The sequence below is a fragment of the Oncorhynchus gorbuscha genome, unplaced genomic scaffold (genome assembly GCF_021184085.1).
Source record: "Oncorhynchus gorbuscha isolate QuinsamMale2020 ecotype Even-year unplaced genomic scaffold, OgorEven_v1.0 Un_scaffold_1581, whole genome shotgun sequence".
NCBI lineage: Eukaryota > Metazoa > Chordata > Actinopteri > Salmoniformes > Salmonidae > Oncorhynchus > Oncorhynchus gorbuscha.
The window spans coordinates 6,373-15,000 of NW_025746316.1; the positions used below are offsets into that span (position 1 = coordinate 6,373).

The 8,628-nt window shown below is 45.8% G+C and overlaps 1 protein-coding gene and 1 long non-coding RNA gene across 2 annotated transcripts in view; both read left to right on the forward strand.

Annotated features, from left to right (window-relative positions):
• Positions 1-1,385: 1,385 nt before the first annotated feature.
• Positions 1,386-2,135, forward strand: LOC124023309. Its single transcript, XR_006836690.1, has 3 exons — positions 1,386-1,521; positions 1,662-1,734; positions 1,993-2,135. It is a non-coding gene; the product is annotated as an uncharacterized LOC124023309 (long non-coding RNA).
• A 1,099-nt stretch (positions 2,136-3,234) lies between these two features.
• LOC124023307 (neogenin-like) overlaps positions 3,235-8,628 on the forward strand; it is a 117,031-nt gene continuing 111,637 nt past the window's right edge. Inside the window, 1 exon segment of the mRNA XM_046337819.1 lies at positions 3,235-3,490. The gene's annotated coding sequence lies outside the window, so the exon portion shown is untranslated.

Below are 8,628 nucleotides of genomic sequence, written 5' to 3' on the forward strand. Positions count from 1 at the left end.
GTTTGTGTGGAGAAGGTGCTCTGTCCTGGTATTGACAGGTTTTGTTTGTGTGGAGAAGGTGCTCTGTCCTGGTATTGACAGGTTTTGTTTGTGTGGAGAAGGTGCTGTGTCCTGGTATTGACATGTTTTGTTTGTGTGGAGAAGGTGCTGTGTCCTGGTATTGACAGGTTTTGTTTGTGTGGAGAAGGTGCTCTGTCCTGGTATTGACAGGTTTTGTTTGTGTGGAGAAGGTGCTGTGTCCTGGTATTGACATGTTTTGTTTGTGTGGAGAAGGTGCTGTGTCCTGGTATTGACATGTTTTGTTTGTGTGGAGAAGGTGCTGTGTCCTGGTATTGACATGTTTTGTTTGTGTGGAGAAGGTGCTGTGTCCTGGTATTGACAGGTTTTGTTTGTGTGGAGAAGGTGCTGTATCCTGGTATTGACAGGTTTTGTTTGTGTGGAGAAGGTGCTGTGTCCTGGTATTGACATGTTTTGTTTGTGTGGAGAAGGTGCCTGATGGTGTAGATAATATCAGGCCAGTAAGGAGAGGAAAGTAGCCTGATGGTGGAGATAATATCAGGCCCGTAAGGAGAGGGAAGTAGCCTGATGGTGGAGATAATATCAGTCCCGTAAGGAGAGGGAAGTAGCCTGATGGTGGAGATAATATCAGGCCCGTAAGGAGAGGGAAGTAGCCTGATGGTGGAGATAATATCAGGCCAGTAAGGAGAGGGAAGTAGCCTGATGGTGGAGATAATATCAGGCCCGTAAGGAGAGGGAAGTAGCCTGATGGTGGAGATATTATCAGGCCAGTAAGGAGAGGGAAGTAGCCTGATGGTAGAGATAATATCAGGCCAGTAAGGAGAGGGAAGTAGCCTGATGGTGGAGATATTATCAGGCCAGTAAGGAGAGGGAAGTAGCCTGATGGTAGAGATAATATCAGGCCAGTAAAGGAGAGGGAAGTAGCCTGATGGTGGAGATAATATCAGGCCAGGGAAGTAGCCTGATGGTGGAGATATTATCAGGCCAGTAAGGAGAGGGAAGTAGCCTGATGGTAGAGATAATATCAGGCCAGTAAGGAGAGGGAAGTAGCCTGATGGTGGAGATAATATCAGGCCAGGGAAGTAGCCTGATGGTGTATATCAGGCAGGGTGACAGGCAGTTTTGCAGTCCGATTAAAAGCTGAATGGTTCTGAACACTCCCAAGTCCCAACTTCGGCAGACAAAGAATTTTACAACATTAAATCTACATTTTCAGTGAAATAAAATCAAGTGGGGATGGTACAAATTGGAGATGGTGGGTGACCAATACTACAAGTTATTTCTCCCTCACCCATAGACATTAACATCACTTTGTTTTACCAGTTTTAACTAGCACCATGCTGCTGCTGTGATCTAGCCTGCGTAAAGTACCTGGGAAGGGCTCATCAGGACGTCTGACTGAACCCAATCCATTCGTCTCCACACTCGACTCTCAGCTGTGCAACGTACGTCCTGACTGAACCCAACCCATTCGTCTCCACACTCGACTCTCAGCTGTGCAACGTATGTCCTGACTGAACCCAAGCCATTCGTCTCCACACTCAACTCTCAGCTGTGCAATGTACGTCATCCGTTTGGACACCAGGCGTGTCCGTATAGCCTCCTCCTTGGCCAATACATTTATGGTTATTTCTTCTGATCAGGCATCTGTTCGGGACACCCCATCTAGATGTATGGGTGAATAGATTGCCATCTTCAATTGGAGCATGTAGAAATGTAAGTTGTTTTCCCCCACACATTATGTTATGGTACCTTTTTAATGAGGTTAGTGTTTAATACCTTTTCATTGTAAAACCACACGTGTTATTAAAACCACTATAATCATTTCAAATGATAAATTCTACACGCCAGCCAAATCTCACATCATCTTCACACAACATGTGTGTGATGTTCCCATGGCAACCATCCTGTCCCTTTTCACCATCCGCAACATTTCTCTCAAAACAATTTATCTTTGTGCCATGCACCCTGCAGCGCCTCCTCCCCCGGGCCCCCAGCAGGCACTGACAGGCTACCAGTGGGCCAACCAACCAGTGTGCCAACCAACCAACCAGTGTGCCAACCAACCAACCAACCAGTGTGCCAACCAACCATTGTGCCAACCAACCAACCAACCAACCAACCAGTGTGCCAACCAACCAGTGTGCCAACCAACCAGTGTGCCAACCAACCAGTGTGCCAACCAACCAACCAGTGGGCCAACCAACCAACCAACCAGTGGGCCAACCAACCAACCAACCAGTGGGCCAACCAACCAACCAACCAACCAGTGGGCCCACCAACCAACCAACCAGTGGGCCCACCAACCAACCAACCAGTGGGCCCACCGACCAACCAACCAGTGGGCCCACCGACCAACCAACCAGTGGGCCAACCGACCAACCAACCAGTGGGCCAACCGACCAACCAACCAGTGGGCCAACCGACCAACCAACCAGTGGGCCAACCGACCAACCAACCAGTGGGCCAACCGACCAACCAACCAGTGGGCCAACCGACCAACCAACCAGTGGGCCAACCGACCAACCAACCAGTGGGCCAACCGACCAACCAACCAGTGGGCCAACCGACCAACCAACCAGTGGGCCAACCGACCAACCAACCAGTGGGCCAACCAGTGTGCCAACCAACCAACCAGTGTGCCAACCAACCAACCAGTGTGCCAACCAACCAACCAGTGTGCCAACCAACCAACCAGTGTGCCAACCAACCAACCAGTGTGCCAACCAACCAACCAACCAACCAGTGTGCCAACCAACCAACCAGTGTGCCAACCAACCAACCAGTGTGCCAACCAACCAACCAGTGTGCCAACCAACCAACCAACCAACCAACCAACCAACCAACCAACCAACCAACCAACCAACCAACCAACCAGTGTGCCAACCAACCAACCAACCAACCAACCAGTGTGTCAGGGCAGTAGATTGATACATGGTCCTCTTATGTGCCACTGTCAGCCGTTGTCTAGACTGGATTGATCAAGTTGAATTTAGCTTAAACAATTGTCATTCAGCCTATAGTGGAAATTCTAAGCAATGTTGCCCATCAAGGTAGCTCTGTGTGGTAAATTAGCCGTCATGCTAACTGTTTCTATGTTACGTCTCGCACTGACCCAGCTAGCCTGATTTATGTCTAAGTTCATTTTCCTGAGCCCTTTGGTATGAACACTTCTCTGAAGACTGAGAGGCTTTGTAAACACGATGTGACTCTCCGCTTAGAAGCTCCTATTCTGAGACTCAAGGCAGCTGGGTCTCTGGCCCAACACGCCACACACGTGCACACCCTAACACAGCCCTCCTAAATGTTTATGAACTCGACGTAGCTCCAACATCTGGGCAGCACCTGAAGCGGTTTAACGGCTCACTTAGTCTCTTGTCCCAGGGAGATATTTCTAACAGCAGCTATGTGAAGACGCCATTGATTTCTGGCCACCTGCACACTAGCCAGGTTGTTCCTGTCAACCCCTCTGGTGAGAAGAGTTCTCAACTTGACGGTGCGCAAAGTCTATGTTAATTTAGGGCTGTGGTTTGTGTACAGTGACCAGTCCGACTTCCTCATTCAATCCAAGTGGTTGAATGGGTGTCATTGTCTTTCAGTCTGTTTGGTATTCAGTCAGAACGTGTGATCGTCATCTGACCTGAAATACCATGGTTGTCTTACGGTTGTCTTGTAAGGTTGGTTACAGGTTGTCTTGTATTTTCTCAGGGCTGAGGTTGGTTACAGGTTGTCTTGTATTTTCTCAGGGCTCAGGGCTGAGGTTGGTTACAGGTTGGTATTTTCTCAGGGCTGAGGTTGGTTACAGGTTGTGTATTTTTCAGGGCTGAGGTTGGTTTTTCTGTATTTTCTCAGGGCTGAGGTTGGTTACAGGTTGTCTTGTATTTTTCAGGGCTGAGGTTGGTTACAGGGCTGTATTTTCTCAGGGCTGAGGTTGGTTACAGGTTGGTATTTTTCAGGGCTGAGGTTGGTTACAGGTTGTCTTGTATTTTCTCAGGGCTGAGGTTGGTTACAGGTTGTCTTGTATTTTCTCAGGGCTGAGGTTGGTTACAGGTTGTCTTGTATTTTCTCAGGGCTGAGGTTGGTTACAGGTTGTCTTGTATTTTCAGGGCTGAGGTTGGTTCAGGGCTGTATTTTCTCAGGTTGGTTACAGGTTGTCTTGTATTTTCTCAGGGCTGAGGTTGGTTACAGGTTGTCTTGTATTTTCTCAGGGCTGAGGTTGGTTACAGGTTGTCTTGTATTTTCTCAGGGCTGAGGTTGGTTACAGGTTGTCTTGTATTTTCTCAGGGCTGAGGTTGGTTACAGGTTGTCTTGTATTTTCTCAGGGCTGAGGTTGGTTACAGGTTGTCTTGTATTTTCTCAGGGCTGAGGTTGGTTACAGGTTGTCTTGTATTTTCTCAGGGCTGAGGTTGGTTACAGGCCCAGAGTGTATTCTTTCTTGTCACTGTCAGCACCCTGAATTGGTATTTCCAGTCCAATAGATAAAATAACTACCCCGTCTGAAGCTGCCTCTCCTCCACAGTGTCAGCCATCCATCTTCTGTCTCTTACTTATGGAGTGTTCAGTCTATAGAAGGCTTGTGATGTGTGACGGCTCCCATGTTTTTAGGACTGAACTGACACGGTCAGGAAAAACAACCTGTTTGTGCTTCTATAGGTTTTAATGGGTTGATGCCAGCTCTATGATTGGTGTATGGCCATTCTCATTCTTCAATATCCCCCTTTTCGTAGGGTATCGGTAGAGGCCATTTTGGTTTCCTCTGTCAATTTGTGTATGTAGGCTAGCATTGTGTTAGTGTTTTGTATCTGAGCTGTCACAATCACACCTGTCGCCTCACGCTTATAAAGGACACGTGCAGGTGGATACAATTAACCTCTCCTCTACACACGTACAATAATAGCCGTGTGTGTTTTAGTAGGGGTTCTCTGTCGATTCCGTGTCAGGCTTGATGCCAATTACCCTGTCTAGATAACATTGGTGTAATGTCGCTAGATTGGCATCACAAGACATGGTGTTGCATCTTCATGAAAGATATGACGCTTTCGAAATCCCTTCCACTTTTTTTAACAAGATAAATCTGTCGTGAAGATGCTGCCAGACTGGTCATCGCATAATGTTCTCAATGTGACTGTTTGTCAGGCGTTTGTGTAGTATGACAAAGTACCTCAGCTGCTACTTTATTAGATGAATTCAGTGTTTTCACTGGTCATAAGACGCTGTCCAGAACAGCCCCTCTCAGAGAGGATGTTGGTTCTTTTCCCTCTTGCTGCACTGAGAACTGGTTACGGAGGAGCCCCAAGAAAACAGCTTTTCAGGATGCGGTAGATTTCCTTTAGATATAAAGTTCCTTCGGAAGTATTTAGACCCCAGAACTTTTTCTACTTTGTTACGTTACAGCCTTATTCTAAAATGGATGAAATAGTTTATCAATCAATCAATCAATATATCAATCTACACACACTACCCCATAATGACAAAGCAAAAAACTGATATCACATTTAAGCATTCAGTATTCAGACCCATTTAAGAAGGATGGAGGCCACTGTGTTCTTGGTCCTTCAATGCTGCAGAAATGTTTTGGTACCCTTCCCCAGATCTGTGCTTCGACACAATCCTGTCTCGGAGCTCTAGGGACAAGTCCTTTGACGTCATGGCTTGGTTTTTGCTCTGACATGCACTGTCAACTGTGGGACCTTATATAGACAGGTGTCTGCCTTTACAAATAATGTCCAATCAATTGTGTTTATCACAGGTGGACTCCAATCAAGTTGTAGAAACATTCCAAGGATGATCAATGGATACAGGATGTTCAACTTTGAGTCTCAGAGCAAAGGGTCTGAATACTTATGTAAATTAGCTATTTCTGTTATTATTTTTTAAATATTTTTTTAAATAAATCAAACATTTCTAACCTATTTTTGCTTTGCCATTATGGGGTATGGTGTGTAGATTGCCAAGGATAAGTATTTATTGAATCCATTTTAGAATAGGGCTGCAACGTAACAAAATGTGGAAATTGTCAAGGGGTGTAAATACTTTCCGAAGACACTGCAGGTGGTATATTTCCCTCACTGCCTTTTCACTTATCTAACAGAATTGGGTAGGTGAACGAGTTTCTACCAATGTCTTCAGCCATTCAATGATGTCAGACCTGTAACTCATTTGTGATTGGAAGGATGCATTTGTTGACAAACCAAGCTGGTGTATACAGCATCTCTTCCTCATGCGGATGATAGCCAGACAAGCACGTAGCTGTCTTCATCTCCCTACTGTATAAAGTATTCATCGTCCTGTGTTGGAGTCATGCAATATGCACCGCCTCTTAAGGCTCTGAACTCACCAGTGAACTGGGTCACATCAGACACACACTTTTAGTGCTATTCAGTATCCTTGGGACGTCACTACCTGAAGGCTTAACCCTTACCTATCCCTAACTTTAACCGTTAACCATTTGAAATGTCAACGTCAATGGGGTGACATCAGTGTGACGTCCCAAGGATTCTGTCTAGCATGGCCCACACACGCAGCTCGGCTCTCGTCTCTCGTCTCCTTAACTCCTCATTTAATAGAGAAAAACACTGGAACAAAATGGCCGCCTTTGATTCGGAGGGAGACTGCTGTGTTTGGATTTACGTAACAAGGCAATGAATGTTTGACAGCCAAAGCGGGTGGAAATGTAAGCGATTGTCTTGCGGAACGGTCGCTGGTTATTTATATTGCCCGTGAAGACGATTCCTCCTCCTTTTCCTGGTCATGTGAACCCTGACCTCCCACAGAGCGCCGTTGGTGTTTCCTACCAACACAGAGGTTCTGAGGTACAGTACTGTCAATTTCCCAGGGAAAGATTTATTTTCTCATACCATTACTTAACAGCTTCTGTAAATTCTTCCCCAGCCGAGTCTCTCCGATACTTTGTAAACAGCCACAAAATGGATGAAAACATGAGTCTATCTGCTGCTTGTGATTGTGTGAATCAGTGTTTTAAAAACTGCCTACCTGCCTCCTCCCCGGGCCTTTAAAGAACTCAACGTTGAGAGACTGACTGAGTCATTGTAACAGAGGAAGGATTATGAACCTTCTCAGCGACGTCCTAAAACCATGAATAAGTGAATGAATGACCTCTTAAACGGCAATATGGCCTCAAGGGATCATGGCTGGGATTGGCTACGGACCATAGAATTTAAGAAACAATAGGCTATGGATGCCTAGATGCGATTTTAAACACAAAGGCAAATATCCCTGCAGCATGCAAAAATGTACGTGACACGACACCCACCATAGCCCACACATGGCATATTATCAGCATGATGCTGCGTCTTCAATATCACTCAGTCTGGCACAGAGAAACGTCTGATCCATCACATGTCTTCACACTGTTCTAAGTCTTCCTATTGGGTAGGGTGTTGACAATATCCCCCGCAGTAACCAGGGTCATCCTATCAAATCACGCTCTGTGTGCCCCGGTGGAACTGATCAAGCGTCCAGCCAATAAGAAGGATTGTTCTGTTGGTGTGGTCAGCCAGTGTGTGAGAGTGTACCTGAGAGAAGGGGCATGCTATAGGGTGGTAGCACCACTACGTTTGTCACAAGTCACTTAAGTGAGGCTTCATTAGGGGTCTTGATTTCAATGGCACGTTTCCTGTAAAAACTATTTTATTTTATTTATTATTTTAAGTTTGAATTATTAAGGAACAGACTCTCCCAAAATGTTCATCTGTGTTCAAGTGCCTCGGGGCATTTGTCTCCCTGCTCCGTCCACACCACTGTTACAAACACTGGCCAGCTATGGCTCTTGGATGATTGGCATTGACAGGACCGGACAGGGAGACGGATATAACACCCGTTAGAGAACCAGTCCTGTGCTGCTGAAACTCAATAGCCGTGTATGAGGTACAAACTTACACCGGTGGGCAATTCCAAAAACCTTTTTTTCTTTCTGCCCCCCTCATTTCGAGAAAGAAAGTTGATCTTTACGGGCTGGAAAAACAGCCATGACTAACTCTCCAGGAATGTCTCCTGGTCAAAAGGAGAACGCCAGCTATTTTCTGCCATAAAGAGACTAATTCTGTTGAATTTCGTTGGAGAGATTCCTAAAGCTTTCTCTGTCTGTCTGTGTGTGTGTGTGTGTGCTTCTAAAAAGTCTAATTCTGTTGAATCGAGTATACAAAATCCCTAAAGCCTGCATATTCCGTTAAGCTCTCTTTACTGATTCTAGACCTGCTTTCAATTAAAATGTTAGGAGCCACATTGTGTGATGCTCAGTTTGCTCAGAGGTGGGAAGATCCTCTGTCTTTTCATGGGTATCGTCCTTAAAGCAGACACCGTGCTGTTTCACTAATCTCCAGAATGATCATTACTTTTACTACCAACAAATGCAGGTAATGTAGGTTTTTAGATCGGGGAATGATGCAAGATTAAGCAGATTTCTTAGTCATCTTCCCTGGTAGTTTGACTTGAGCTCCAAACATGACGTTTGTGTGGTTTGCAGTCTGAGTGGAATGGGTTCTTTTAATTGCACCTCCGTACACTACAGACCTACAGGGGAAGCTGCCCTGCATTTGCACTGCATATCACTCTATTGCACTGCATATCACTCTATTGCTCTGAGTTGAT